Source organism: Melozone crissalis, unplaced genomic scaffold (genome assembly GCF_028551555.1).
Source record: "Melozone crissalis strain CALT ecotype California unplaced genomic scaffold, PUWL_Pcris_2 ptg000066l_1, whole genome shotgun sequence".
Lineage (NCBI taxonomy): Eukaryota > Metazoa > Chordata > Aves > Passeriformes > Passerellidae > Melozone > Melozone crissalis.
In genome coordinates this window covers 2,263,054-2,278,691 of record NW_026535844.1, presented here as the reverse complement: position 1 = coordinate 2,278,691, position 15,638 = coordinate 2,263,054, and the positions used below count along the sequence as shown (strand labels likewise).

The window sequence follows — 15,638 nt, the reverse complement described above, 5'->3', positions numbered from 1 at the left end:
AGCAAGCGAAGGAGGGGAAAGATCGTGAGAACAGCCATCAAAGAGTGTAGCCCCATAGTGAAACGTACAAGATAAAAATGAGAAAAGAACCGGTTTTACAATCCCCACTACGACCAGCAGTTGGCAGCCAGGGATCGATACATGTTAAGGTTCCATATTCCCTTGTGAAAAACACGGTTCACTTTCCTGTTAAAATTTAAAACTTTAATAAAGGACAGTAGGAGACAGAGACAGTAAAACAAAAAATTACTGCTCAGTGCATCTTGGTACTAAGCCAAGAGCACCCCTGCTAGTTTTGGAAACACCCTTTTTATACCATTTCTATTACATCAGCCTGTTGCATATTCATAGACTCTTATGCATATCCATCATCTAGTTTACATATTTCAGGAACTGTTTAGCATGGCTCCTCCTCAGCTCTGCCTTTTTAGAGCATGTGTGTTTCTTGGCTGTGGTTTTGGTTCCCTCTCTTGACCACTTCCACTCTGGGCCTTGGTCCACACTTTCTTCAGACGGCAGATACTGATAGTTGGCACATCAATAGCAGGGTGCTCATGACGTGTTCACTGGATGTTATCCCGACCAAACAGTTCACTCCTAACTAGATCAGCTACCACTACTGCCATGTCTAAGTTTTTATTAACAGCAGAAATAAGAGCATAGTTATTTTAACATTGTACATATAAGATTCCTCTTAATATAACAATATAAAAGCACCTATAATAATCTTTCCTCTTCCCTTTTTACAAATAATTTGGCTTGAGCAGTATTTCTTTTTTTCTATCCTCCATTATTTGCTTTTTTTTTTTCATAAATAAGTTTTGCTTCTTCCAAGTGGTCTTTCTTATTATTTTGTATGCACATAATCTTTTGTGCAGTCCCAGATGTAGTCAGTTTTGGATCTATAGCATTGTCACTTAATCATTAAAACTGAAAATCCAGGACAAAGACTCTCTAACTAGTTAAAGTTAGAAAGTGGTATGTTTATTACACTGGTGGGTGGCCTGGAAGGGGTCATTCTTGAAATGCGTGACTGCACCACACAAGGATTTTTGCCTTCTATTTATTTCCCAAAATAATATATATGCAAAACCCCAGCACCTCCCATCCCCACTTTGTATTAAAATGAGGTTATTAGTCCTTCATGCATGCGCAATTCTTCTCTTGAATTGGGTCAGTGGTCCCAGGGATGAAGTCAGGAAGGTCTTGGTCAGGTCTCTGTGACCCTCTGGCACAATCCAAGGCCCCCTGCTTCGTGATGGATTGACACAGAGCCCTGGTGCTGGGCATTGTTCTGCTGGTTTCAATATGTTCCTATATTGGTTCACTTGCTCCTCTTCCTTCTACAAATGAGCTCATAATGTAACAATTAGCTTTAACTTAAGCATCTAATAATCATTAACCAGTTGTTGGTGTATCTGACTTAAATATGAATTGGTTCGAACCCTCAGTTAAAATCTTAAATTTTTTAAATCAGTGAACCAGGTTAGCTCAGGTATTAAATAAGTTTGTAAAGTATATGGATTTGCTACCACAGGGTATAAATTCTGTGTTATCTTATTGACAGCCCTCAATCCAGTACTATCAATTATTGGGCTGATTCCTTCCCTATCTTCCTTTTGAGGGTACTGCCCAATTCTCACTGGTTGTGTTCTTTCCTTAAGCTTGATTGCTATGTGGGGGCATTTTTCACCCTCCCTGGTACAGCAGAGGCCCATACCCTCAAAAACACTTATTTACTTATTCTAGTATCTCTTTACTAATGCCTTCCTTAATTTCAATGGCTGTTAATGTTAAGCCTGACATCTTTATGTCATTTGCCTCCAGAGTGATCTTTCTCATTTGAGAATGTTTAGTGAATTCAGTGAATTGTACGAAACCTTCTAAGTACACATAGTACCCATGTTACTGTAAGGGTTTGCAAAAGTATGCCTTGTCAGACTGGCCGCGCTACAACCTAAACATTCTCCACAAGTTGTTCCCCGCACTACAACTTAAACATTCTCCACAAGTACTAAAGCTTTATTTAAAACTGAATATATGGCCCTTGTGTCGACTAAAATTCTACCCTTTTCTTTCTTCTGATCTCACTGCCTCCTGCAGAGGGGTCTGTTACATCCTAGTTCTGGATGAAATTGAACTGCCAGGAGGGGGATGGGTTCGAGTGGGTATATTTTGGAGCCTAAGCCTTCTTCCCTTCTGGGGAGGTCATCTTTATCCTTCCTCCCTTACCTTAGGAGGAGCCTTTAACAAATCATGTGTACTCATTTTGTGAACTGTAATCGCTTTGCATTTCAGCATGATAATCTTTGTTTGATTTCATACGTTGCTATCTTATGCTGCATGCTGAACAACACATTTGATTTGCTTTCTCTTTGCCTTGTTTTCTTTTTCAAGGGCCAAGACCAGAGGGCGGTCTGATCTCACAGTCTCTTTGCCATTCTGGGTGATTTCTTAAAACAAAAAGACATATCAGCATACAAAACCCCATCCCATTTACCTTCGTATTTTAAAAGAGTACTAACTGCAATGAAGTATTATAAATCTTCTTATTTTCTGAGGCTGCCTACTGGCAGCCTTCTCCCAGTGAGCCCCTCCTAAAAGGGACTAATTTAGGAACCTCTTTGCTCTGGTCAGTTCTCATTATCTCTTTCTCCTTGCCCTATCTTGCTTCCACCCAATCTTCTCTTTACAAAGCTTCACAATAGTTTCTCAGTCTTCCTCCTACACACACACACACAGCTCCAGGTGGCAGGTATCAGATGTGATTTCCCACACACGAGCTTTAAGATCTTAGGTTCTGAATCAGCTTGATCAGAAACCTTTAATTTACACTCGGGGCATGTGCCCTGACCCTTATTAGAACAGCAATACCACCGTTTCTCACAAACACTGCACTGCAATAATACTAACGCAGCATGCCAGCCTCTTGATGCACCAAAGGAATTGCCCGCAGAGGCAGGCTATTCTGTTTTTTACAGAGAACTCTAAATCCCTACAGCAGGCTGTTCCCAGTCCAGACTTACTATAGTACCAGCTGAAGTCTCATAAACTCATTCATCTCTTCTATCTAAACTCCATTTTACAAATATCAGTCCTTCCTAGTTCTCTTCTTGCACAATCTAATTAAGCACTGTGTCTACTTACACTCGTTTTACTGCCTTGCAAAAAGGCTGTGCTTGTCACAGCAGAAACTCTGATACGCCCACAGACACAGACACACGCACCCCCCCCTTTATCTCAAATTCACTAGAGCCAGGGCTTGAATTGCTGTGAGGGGAGAATTCTTGGAATTCCTTTAATTTGCTTTACCATAGTTAAACATAAATCACCATACCATAGTTCTTCTGTGTAAAATGCTACTCTTGTTGCAAACAAAATCTTAAAATCTCCACAAACACCACTATACAATCCGAGAATCAAATTACCACAATGCAGTGGAAGAAAATCACCACACAAAATCACTGGGAAAGGGCATATCTCTCAAAGTGCCCACTTTTCTCAACACAACACAGCATACCATAACTCAGCATTTACTCATATCAGTTTTCCCTGGACACAAATCAAAATAACAGCACACAATCCAGAGATCAAGTCCAAACATTCAGGGCAAAGGAACTCTCTGAGCTCGTACTCACAGTTAAAATGTACCAAATCTACACAAATCACTGCATTTAAACACAATAAATACCGTCACTGACGTTTCTCCACTCGCTTCTCCGCGGGACACTTCTCTCCCTACCCCCACAGCCTGCTGCAGCCAGTGCCTCAGGCCTCACTCGGCTACTTCAAACACGGGTAGTACTCACTCCCCTGCACTGTAGAGCACTGTAGATCTACTCTCTTTTATACACCATACACTTATACACTTGCACAATTAGAAACACAGTGCACTGACCACACAATGCATTAACCATACAGTGACACAGTGTTTGACACACACATGCATACAGAGAATCATTCGACCCACCCCCAGGGTCGCTAGTGGCTGCTCTATCAGACAATGAACCCCCAATACAGTGTCCGGACACTACACACATACACACACATAGAGGTCCACTCAACCCACCCCCATTGTCGCTAGCGGCTGCTGTATCAGAACAATGAGCCCCCGTCTCTAATCCAGCTGCTCCACCAGCTACACCTAGACGTCTCTGAGTGATTTACTCCCTAGCTCTCTTTTCCCCCGGGGGCCCCTCAGTACCTACCGTACCTTTCTCCGCAGGCCAGCAGGTCCTTGTCTGTCCTCGCAGGAGGCAAGTCGAGATGGGCAGAGCCCCGCCACGAAAAAAATCTTAAGGAGCACATTGGAGGTCTGTCTATCTCCCCACCCCTGCAGGGACAGAGAACTCCTGCCTTGGCTCGCCATAATGTTTTGTGGAGAAAAGAAGAAAACACTACAACTTTGTCAAAGTTGTAAAGTTGGTATGTTTATTACAGCGCTGGATGCATGTGGAGATTGCTCTCTTCAAAAAAGGCATGCGTACCTCTGAGAACTTCAGGTCTCTTTTTATCTCTCTCTTAAATACATATGCATACAGTTTCACAATAGGTTCATACATATTCATTTTTATGGGTTTCGTGTGACATTTACCACTAGTTCCTTTGTATCAGACTCAATTCCGAGGTCAGGTTGACTTGCCCTTACAGCAGTCTCTGTCTCCTTCTATCATCTTCTGTCTCACCCCCCTTTATCTCTGTCCTTCGCTGAAGTAACTCCACTGAGCTTAGACCTTGCAGTCTAGCTAAATAACTATGGTTTCTAACTACAGACTCAACTCAAAAATGTACATTTCACTTAAATTAAAAAGGATTTCTATCCTGGAAAATTTTCACTTTGCTTCACTCACCCTGGGCTCTTCCTCGAGCTGTGCAAATTCCATCAGTGCCAGCAGGCAGAGCTTGGGGTTCAGGGCAGAGGGAATCAGCCCAATTCCTGCCCCAGGCAAGGGACCCAGGTACATTGTCTACACTTTGCCCAGCAGTGTTCATTTGCATTTCTAAAGCTCCTCTGCAGGCTGCCTGGAATGAAGCTTCTCTTCCAGGGCAGCCATCTGGTGAGTCACACGTGGCCCCCTCAGAATCTGCTTTTTAAAATAAATGTATTAACTATTTATGTTCAAAGTATTACAGTTAAATCTCTTCGATTTTGCAAAATGCAACATAAAGGCGAACGTGGGAAAACCCAGACCAAAACTTGATTCTCACACTTCTGTCCCAAACCTACCTGACAATATAAAGTGGGAATATTATGAAAAATTTTTCTCATGTTGTAATTTTGTCACTGAAACCGCCGGGAAAACAAAAACTCTCCAAGAATCTCTTTAGTGTTAGAGAGTCAAAGCATTCCTTGGTTCTGGCCAGGATGTGCAACAGAAATAATTTCTTTCACAAATAGCCCAGCTGTGCAGAGAAAATCATTCCATGCCATGTGAGTTTTACTAGATTTTTCCTAAACTTTATGTAGTCTGGACCAATCTAAATCCACTGGTTTAATGTTCATTGCTTCCAAGTTGTGTGAGTTTTTAGTACTTGGTTTCCTGTTGGACCCGGATTTCTTCCCCTCTGATGTGTGAATTCGGTCCACACTCCTGGATTTCCTTCTCAGCCTTTTCCAGCCCAGGTGTCTCCAGCTCAGCCGGGGGCAGTGTCTGGGGTAGCTGTTGGTTGCTGTTTGCTGCTGGGTATTCCCAGTCTGTGCAGATGTTAAACTCATCTCCATTGAGTGATATAACACCCTTTAAATAAAAGTCTTAGAATTCTTTTCCCAAAGGCAAAGACAAACCAAGCCTGAGCAGAGAAATAAGATTTAAAAGGAACAAAATTGGTACATTTTTCAGCAGTGCAATGGCAGGCAGCCCAGAGTGTGGGTGTCAGTGAGCCCCAGAGTGGAATTGTGCCGTGGTGTTCCCCAGCAGCTGTGGCAGTGCAGGCCCAGCCAGCGCTGAAGCTGCAGCAGTAGCAGCAAGGCTTGGCCCCAGTGGCTGGAGATGGCAGAGGAGGGTGGCCAGGATTGCAGATGATTCCAGGCGAGGATCTGTGGACAGGCGCAGGGGCTTGGCCCGCTGTGGAGCCCTGGCTGCTGCTGCGTTGTCTTCAGGGCAGGCTCAGGGGCGGCCTCCCATCCTCCTGCTGCAGGCAGGAAGTGCAAATCTGCGTGGCTTCAGAGCCCTTGAGTCCAGGCTGAGGGGTCCCCCGTGTTGAGCTGTGCTGGCGGCTGTTTGTGGCCTCAGGGACACTTGGCGTGGGCCCCTTGGCCACCAGTGGTGCTGCTTTGCACTCCTTACGCAGGAGCCGATGTCCTGGCTGGGTGTTGGAAACAGCAAAGTGCCAGGGCAGGCTCTGGGCCAGCCCAGCTTCCTGTGGGAGAATATCCCTTGATATCTGCTCCAGTGGTTGCTGAAGCAGTGAGAATTGCTTTCGCCCCTCTGTTAGGTGCTGTGGTGTCAGCAGAAGATATTGAAGCCTTCCTGCTCGGGGTATTTCAGTGCCAGGCTCTTACAAGCAGCCACAGCTCTGCGGGTTGAGCTGAGCATGGGGCGGTGACCTGCGCTGTGTCTGATTCCCCTTCCTTCCCTGTCCTGGAACAGGGTGTTGCTTTTAGACGCCACTTGTCCTGGTTGGTTCAGAGTGCTTTGGAGAGCCTCCATATCTTATTATCCGTATTTCCCTGGGGCTGCCCACACTTCACCGTTCACCTCAGCATAGGCCTGGCCAGACATTTGACACAGAGGTACACCAGAATTGGCCTCTGTATCACCTTTAATAATATTAATTTTTGTTCCGAGTATAGTGATCAAATCCCTTCCGAGTAAATCATTATAGCAATTAGGAGTAAATAAAAATTCATGCATTTCATTCATCTCCCAGATCTACTAATAGTGATTGAGTAAAACCATACATGTTTCCCACTTTTCCCACTTATCCCCTCCGTAATCACAAATATTTTTAGCATTTTTCCCCCTTCGGTCTAAGATTCAGAGTGGATTGAGAGGCCCCTGTGTCCATCAGTAAATGCCTCCTCTCAATGCAGACCCACCCTGGATGTTCTCAAGAGCTGCAGTGTGGAGGGTCCCTGGTGTGATGGGAGCTGTGACAGCCCTGCCAATCCATGTCCATCAAGGGGTGGACTTGCTGGTCCTGAGGGTGCTGCTGTCTGTGCTTGCAGTGTCCTTGTGCCCTGCAGCTGGAGCCCTGGTTCCTTGCCAGGGGCTGTTTGGGTGGGCTCTCCCCTGCCGAGGACGGCAATGCCTCTGCCAGGTGCTTGTGGCTGAGCCCGTGCCCTGGGTGCTGGGACCCCCTTGGGCCCTGGGGTTGATCCCTCAGGGGCTGTAGGAACTGTGCCCTGGCCTTTGCCTTCAGCTTGGCCTTTTGCTGCTCCCTTCTTGCATTCACCTGCTGTGCCTTTGTGCCCAAGTGCTGCAGGGCCTTCTTGTGCCCCTCCTGCAGCCCCCCTCAGTGCCTGTGGGTGCTTGTCTTGCTTTACAAGAGAGGTGTCTGCTCGGGAAGGCAGAAAAAGCCTCTCATGGAATGGAGAATGCAAACCTCCTCCCTCTTAATTTTTAGACCAGTGAAATCGAGGGACTCTCAGGCAAAGATATGGGAATAGGAATAGCAGTTGTTTACTAGTGTGTATAATAAAGCAAACAAACACCAACAGCTGCGGCACTGACAGCAAACAGAGCCCGGACCCAGTCCCGGCCTTTGGGCTGCGGCGCTTTCCCCTTGGGTGTAGTTCCGGGCACGGCCGGCAGGGGCGCTGGTGGCTCCCGCGGGGTGGGGCAGCGCATCCCTCCCATGGGAACCTCTCTGAAGGGAAATAGAGCAATCCCTTCATCTAACTCTTTCACTTTTTTGCCTTCTATGGCCTTTCTCCCGTGTTTTGGGAAAGAATTTGGAGAGGGCTGTCCTTTAACTGAGCTCCTAGTGTTTCGATTAGGTGCTTCCTGTAGAGAGAGAGAGTTTCCCTGAACAGCCGGGGCTGTGGTTACCAAGGGACCGTAACTCAGAGCAGGACGGGGTCAGGGGAGGATATCCCGCCAAGGCTCGGTGGGAGTGTGGGCAGGGTCTGCTGCCGGAATCGGCAGAGGGGGATCTTCCCGTGGAGCCCGAGGCGGAGCGTGGGTAGCCCCCACATGGCTGATGGCGGCTGATGCGGCAGCTCCCGGCAGAGCAAAGGCAGGTGGGAGTGCCCGGCAGCAGCGGCGGTGCCCAGCGCAGGTGGCACGGGCAGGGCAGCCGGGGATGGGATGGCTGGGACCCCCCCTGGGTGCGGTGGGCGCGATGACCTCGGAGCAGGCGGCAGGACAGAGCAACCCCCATCTTGCCCAGCATGGGCGGCAGAGCGGCCGCGGGCCAGGCAGTGGGAGCAGGGCACACAAATTGAGCGACAGCGCCGGGGCAGGTGGAGCTGCCCTGGGCAGTGAGGCCGCACCTGGGATGGAAACCGGGGCAGGCGGAGCTGAGGCGGGCAGCGAGCCGGGACCCGGGACAGGCGCCTGGGCCGCGAACGGAGGGGGCAAGACCTGCAGAGGATCCCACTCTCTTTCTGAGTTTTCCTCCTGTTCCCTTCCCTTTCATTTCCCTTTTTCTTTTCTTGTTTTTTCTCAGAGGTTTCTGATACTTTAAAGATTTTTATTCTTCTAAAATCTCCTGTCTAACATATGGCATATTCTCTTTCTTCTAGATTAAACGATTTTTTTTTACAAATAAATCCAGAACCTAACAAATCTAAACTTCTGCTTTGATACTTTGAAATGGTCAACCAGCTAACTCATGACCTCCAAATGTTGTTTTTCTCATCATCTTTTTATTTATCCTTTGGCAAATTAAGCATCTTTCAGTTACTTGTTTGCAAATCCAAAAATCCCAATGCACCCATAGTTCCTTAAAAAATGGTCACACAAAGCTTGTGTTCCCCAGTGGGTTTCTGATGCATGTCTTCTAATATTTTCTTAGAAGCACATTTTATTAAGAAATTGTCTTCCATCAAGAAGTTTCCATTTCCCTGATTTATCTTGTTCACTTCCTGTCTTGTTTAAGTCTTTTTTTCTCCGCTTCCCTAAACTTTGGAATTTCCAGTTTTTCCTTGTTTGGAGGTAGTATTAACATAACTCTTTCGGCTCCATTTTCTGCTGCATCCTTAGCTTCGTGATCTGCCAAATTATTTCCTCCTCTTTCTGGGGTCTTTCCCTTTTGGAGTTCCCTTATATGTACTATAGCCATCTCTTTTATGTAATTGTAATGCTTCTAAAACCTCTAAAATAAGTTCCTCATGTACTAATCCTTTTCTTGTTGAATTAAGTAATCTTATTCCTTTCCAAATTTTTAAAGGTATGTACTACTCTAAAGGCCTACCTTGAATCAGTATATATAGTTCCTTTATTTTCTGTTAAATATTCTAGTGCTCTTTTCAAAGTATATAATTCACAAGGTTGACCTTACTAGTTTAAGGTAAATTTCCCTTTTTCCATAGTTTGCATGTTTTTCCCATCGACTACTGCATACCCTGTATTTTCTCCTTTTGCAAGGAGTTGTATCTCTATTTTATTCTTTTTTTTCCCCTGTATCCAACTTACAGGTTTTCTGTCTCATTTTTCAAGATCTTATCTATTCATCTTCTGCATATGTTTTTCACGTTCACTAACAACCTAAATACCACTTTTCTTTCAACTACACACACAAAAATAAAAATCTTTTTTCTCACACTACTTTCAGTACAATACACCTCCCTGAAAGGAGATATAGTGAAGCTTAAAATACAGAATCTACATTACCTATATTTTCATTCATATACATTCACTCACTTTTATTTCTCATTCACTTCCACACATTCTTTTCCACCCTCAGGACACAGAGTGGATCCCTGTTGACAGAGAATCGCAGGTCCCTGTGTCCCCCCCTCGCCTTGGGGTTGGCCTCTGGGTCTCAGTATCTCCGGGCCTCCTGGGAGGGCCCTGACTCTGCTGCCTCCTTCACCTGTGAGGCTGATTTGTGTGTCACTCACACTCTTTAGCCACGGCCCCCTCACACACCCTGGGGACAATGGCCCGTTTGCAGGTCACCTGTACCTTATGCCACAGCCCCCACAAGCCCAGGAGAACAATGGCTTATTTGTGGGTCACACACTCCTATTTCCGCCAACCCGGGAAGCTGAGGCTGATTTTGTGTGTGACTCACTCTCACACACAGCAAGACAACAATAAGGTACCTTTTGTTATGAATGATCAAATCGAGAGCCAAACTTATAGGAAAATTTAGCAAATATTTATTAATTTGTCTGCAAGACAGAATTTCGGTCATCTACACTACCACAGGCAGGGGTCAGCGTTGAGCCCGGGTTCGGTGCTGGGTGAACACGGATCTGAGCTCCAAATGTCAGAGTCTCCCCCTGTTCACAAATGCTGCCTGACGCAGCGAGTTCTTTTACAGTTTATTCTGCTCAAGGCAGAGACGACCGAATGTGTCTCTTCCCATGCATAACCGTGTCTTTACCTGTGCAGAGGTGGACAAAGACTCAGTCCAGGTGTCTGATGTTGTCAGTAGACTCCGGGGAAGTCAGCATTCACATGCATCAGGGTGGGGCTCTGGATCATCTTGGTAGCTGTAATCGACGAGGCGTTAATCACTCTTGGCTGGACCTGGTGACCCGGGGAAGCCAGTGATTATCGCCCTGGAAGCTTCTATTCTTTCAATAAAAACCACGATGTTTATCTCAACCAAGTCCAGATGTATATGAATAAGACACTGCTCCTGGCCAGGATGGTCAAGAGACATAATGTGGATTTTACAATATTTTATACATTAATAGCATGAATTATCTCTACCATATACTACACTTTCACATCACCTGTTACAAGTTTAGGTGTTTCTGGCCAGTCCCCGTGCTCTTGGATATCCCTCAACCCAGCTGTGTTGTCCAACCCCAGATGCTCTTGAGCATATCCTCAATCCGGCAGAATTTTGCTCAACCGTGGATGCTCTTCAAATGTTAATTCCTCAATCCAGCAGGTTTTCATTCTGGATACTCTTGGGCTCTCTTATCCGTCAAACCAACAGCATTTTTAGGAGCCCCTTTTGTCCCGTTTCCTAGTGGATTGGGCTCAGAAACTCCTCTGCTCCCTTCCTCCGAGGGGTCTAGCCCCTCTCTGGGACCCAGTCCCAGTTACCCCGGGGGATTCTCTCACTCCTCTTATCACTCACTGTGTCTCTTTACTGGCTGCTTCCCTCGAGGAAAGTTGGAAACGCAGCGTGGGAGATTCCAGCACTCACTTGGCAGGTCTGGGACAACCAGCCCTCGTCTCATTCACAGCCCAGAGCAGAGAATGAGGGGAGAAGGGAGCCCGGTTGCCCAAACAGCCCCGGCATCCTGAAATGGGGAGAGCGAAGCAGGGGGAGCTTTTGGCATTGCTGGGACTGCCAGCAGCCTGGGCAGGGCGGGCACCGAGGAGAAGGGGGACCCCCAATCCATGCGTGACCCGCAACTGCTGGGACAGGGGGGAACCCCCGAACACCAGAGGGGAGGGACCAGGGACGGGGAACTCCTGGGAGGCTTTTTCAGGGCTGAATCTTGGATGTTTGGGAGGTTTTTCTGGAGCCCTGATGACCAGTGACTTGTAGAGATGGACTTGGGCAGAGGGACCTTCAAACTCAATGTGTTTTGGGGAAGATGAAACAGGAAAGCCTTATAAATACGATTGTCTGGCAAAAGACTTTGAGAATATAGAAAGTATTAGGAAGATTTAAATGAAAGCAAGATCTGAGAAACCTCATTTAGTGAACAACTGGAAAACAATGGTGTGGCCCAACTGAAGGTAATCCCCTTTTGATGAAACAATTCCCTCTGCTTGCAGACAGATCCAAGGGTCAGAGCAGACTCTACTAGCTCAATAGAAGGGGTCCAAAGCGGAGTTTTTAGGGTTTAAAATGTAACACAGTTCAGTGATGTAATGATTTTTACAGGCTGTATGTAAATGCTATAGGATTTGTATCTTGTACTAGATTGGTTAGTGAGAAATAGAATATTCAACACAGAAGAAGATTTATTGTATTGTAACGGGACCCTTACTCTCATACGCTCTTCCCCTCTTACTCTCTTACCCTCTCATCCTCTCTACCCCTCTCTTCTCTCGGGCCTGCTCCGAGCTGTGTCTGGCAGCTCCCAGCAGGGCCCTGCACCCAGGCCCTTTGCAATAAACCGCAAGTTCCACGACCTGGCTGCAGAGCTCTCTCGTCTCCGTCCGTTCCAACCGTCCTACCCCCCGACACTCCTACAAATGTGCTCATCCCTTGTTTTCCCCAAACCAGGATTTCCCATTGCCAAGGCCTGGGAGGCTGCGAGGAAGAGGAAGATACCCCGGGACACTGAGGCAGGTGAGGAGGAAGTCAGTGCCCCTTTCCCCTCTCTGCTGCTCCATCTCCCAGCCCAGCACGGCCCCGGCTGCTGCTCAGCCCTGGGGGATCTCCTTGCCCTTGCCTGTGGCACGGAGGCAAATCCCATCCTGTCCTTGTCCTTCCTCCCCCAGAGCAGGAGCTGAGCATGGAGAGCAGGGAGGACAAATGCCCGCGGCAGAACCTGGTGGAAGAGGCCGTTTTGAGCGGCTCCACGGCGCAGGAAGCCAACGGGGAGGAAAAGCCCCGGAGATGCCGCACGAGGAGGGGCTGCAAACGCAGCCGGCGGAGATCTGAAAGGGAAAGAGCCAGCCTGGGCTGGGAAGGCGGCCGGAGACGGAGCCAGAGCTCGGAGCTGGTGCTCCATGAGCAGCTCCATGATGGGGAGAAGCCCCACACGTGCGAGGAGTGTGGAAAGAGCTTCAGCCGGAGCTCCCACCTGATCAGCCACCGGCGCACCCACACTGGGGAGAGGCCCTACGAGTGTTCCAAGTGTGGGAAGAGGTTTCAGACCAGCACCCATCTCCTCCAGCACTATCCGATTCACAGAGAGGAGAGGCCCTTCCAATGCCCTGACTGCGGGAAGGGATTCAAGCACAACTCCACTCTTGTCACCCACCGGCGCATCCACACTGGGGAGAGGCCCTACGTGTGTGATAAATGCGGGAAGAGGTTTCCGACCAGCTCCTGTCTCCTCGAGCACTATTGGATTCACAGAGAGGAGAGGCCCTTCCGCTGTCCCGACTGCGGGAAGGGATTCAAACGCAACTCCACCCTCATCACTCAGCAGCACATCCACACTGGGGAGAGGCCCTACGAGTGTCCCCAGTGTGGGAAGAGCTTCTCCAGGAGCTCTAGCTTGACCCAACACCAACGGATGCACCACTAAGGGAAGCCCTGCGAGTGCCCCGAGTGCGGGCAGAGCTTCGTGCGCTGCTCCAGCTCCATCTCCCACTGGAGGAGGCACTTTGGGCACAGCCCTGGTCACTCACATTCCCTGTGATCCATGTTGGGAACACACCTGGCTGCTTCTACTTTTAGTTTGGCCTTAATTTTCCTCTGCTTCACCTTCATCCTTTAAAAACACCCAAAACTGGATTAAATGAAGGAAATTGATCAAATAGATAGATCTGAAGTTCCATAATTGCTCAGTTGTTTTAGAGGGAATTTAGGATTTGGGGACAGGTTCTGTGTGGACTGCTGCTGTTGCTAAGAGGTAGGAATTTGATCTCGCCCTCCTTATGTTGCTGAGAACTCCTCCCCTGACCCAAACTCCAACTCCACCCTTGGGATACCCTGTAAATATTCCACCACAGTGCTTTTCCCCTGCCTTTGCGGGTAAGAAATGGATTCCCAAAGGATCAGCCCTGTTCCCACTGGATTGCAAAGGATCAGCCTCATACTCCACTGGATTCCAAGAGGATCAAGCTTTTCCCACTGGATTCACAGAGGATCAACTCTTTTCCACTGGTTTCCCAGAGGATCAGCTCTTTTTGCACTGGATTCCAAGAGGATCAACCTTTTTCACTGGACTCCCGGAGGATTCTGACCCTGTCACTGTTGGTTTTTTGTTTGTACTACTGCATTTGTATTTCTAATTTTCCTAATTAAGAACTGTTATTTCTACTCCCATATCTTTTCCTGAGAGCCCCTTAATTTCAAATTATTATTATTATTATTATTATTATTATTATTAATAATAATAATAATAATAATAATAATAATAATAGTAGTATGTTATTGTATTACTATTATTATTAATAAAGGGAGGGGGTATATATTTTCCATTCCAGTGGCGGCTCCTGAAATGGGGAGACACCCCCAAGGATGGGCCATGTCAAATAGTTCCTGAAATAGGTAAATGAGTTTATGGTTATGCATGGGGGTTTATGAATATGCAAGAGACTGATGTAATCAAGCCAGAATAATTAAGGGGTGTCCCCAAAAATAACTGGGAGGTCTTGAAGGCCATAACAACCTTCGCCCCTTGGTCCTTGTCTCCCATGACATCAACCTGTTGCATATTCATAGACTTTTTGCATATCCATAAACTCATTTACATATTCTAGGAACAAACAAACCTGGCTTAATCCTGTCTGGGGGTCCCACCCCCGTCCCAGCTCAATTTGGGGTGTCCCATCCTCCTCCCAGATCAGTTCTAGGATCCCATACCTCTCCCAGCCTAATTTGGGTGTCCCATTCCCCTCCCACCTTAATTTTGGGGTCCCATCCCCTTCCCAGCTCAATTTTGGGGTCCTGACCCTCTTTTCCTCACTCTCTCCTTTCCAATCATTCCCCCAGTCCCCTCCCCCGTGTTTGGTTTTGGGGCTCCAGGCCCCTCCTGCTCCGTTTTGGGGTCCCGACCCGATTTGGGATTAATTTGGGGTCCCCAGCCCATCCCCAGGATCACCTTCCCCCCCTCACCAAATCCGCTCCTGGCAACTGATCAGTCATCAGCGAGACACGCTCTGATTGGCTGGAAATTACCCCGCGCGGTCTCTGAGTATTTACCACAGTGAGAGGCCTTGGTCTGTGCCCGGCAAGTGATGAGTCAGGTCGGGCCGGGCGCTGATTGGCTGAAAATCGCTGAGCGGGGCCAGTGCTCTGAGTTTCTGCCCAGCAAGTGGAACGGAGGGGAAGAACTGGGGTTTCTTGAGGTTTATTTGGGTTTATTTAGGGTTTGTTTGGGGTTTATTTAGGGTTATTTATGGACTATTTGGCGTTTCTCTGGGGTTTTACGTGGTTTATTTCTGTTTATTTGGGGTTATTTGGAATTATTTGGGTATTTTTGGAAGTATTAGCGTTTGTTTGGAAGTATTTGGGTTTATGTGGGTTTATTTGTAATTATTTGGGGTTCTTGGGGTTAATGTTGGTGTATATGGGGTTTTTTTTTTCAGTGGGCTTGATATCGTTTGGGGTTTTTTGGCTTTAACTTCGAGGAGGTTATTTTCGTCTTTTGGGGTTATTTGGATTTGTTTGGGGTTATTTGGGGGATTTCTAGGTATTGTTTGGGGATATTTGGGGTTTTTTTCAGGTGTTTTGGGTTTATTTGAGTTATTTGGGGTCACGTAGGGTCAAAAGCTCTGCAAATGTTTCTCCTGCAAAAATCGGGAATTTTTCCTTAAAAATATGAGAGTTTTCCCCCAAAAAACCAGGAATGTTGTCGTAAAAATCCCGGACTTTTCCCAGCCGATAGCAGCGCGCCCCGCCCCAAACCAACCAATCACCGCGGGTCTCCCCTCCGGAAC

At 47.2% G+C, this 15,638-nt stretch overlaps 1 pseudogene; it reads left to right on the top strand.

Annotated features, from left to right (window-relative positions):
• Positions 1-15,638, top strand: part of LOC128945551 (uncharacterized) — a 1,882,792-nt pseudogene that overhangs the window by 205,025 nt on the left and 1,662,129 nt on the right.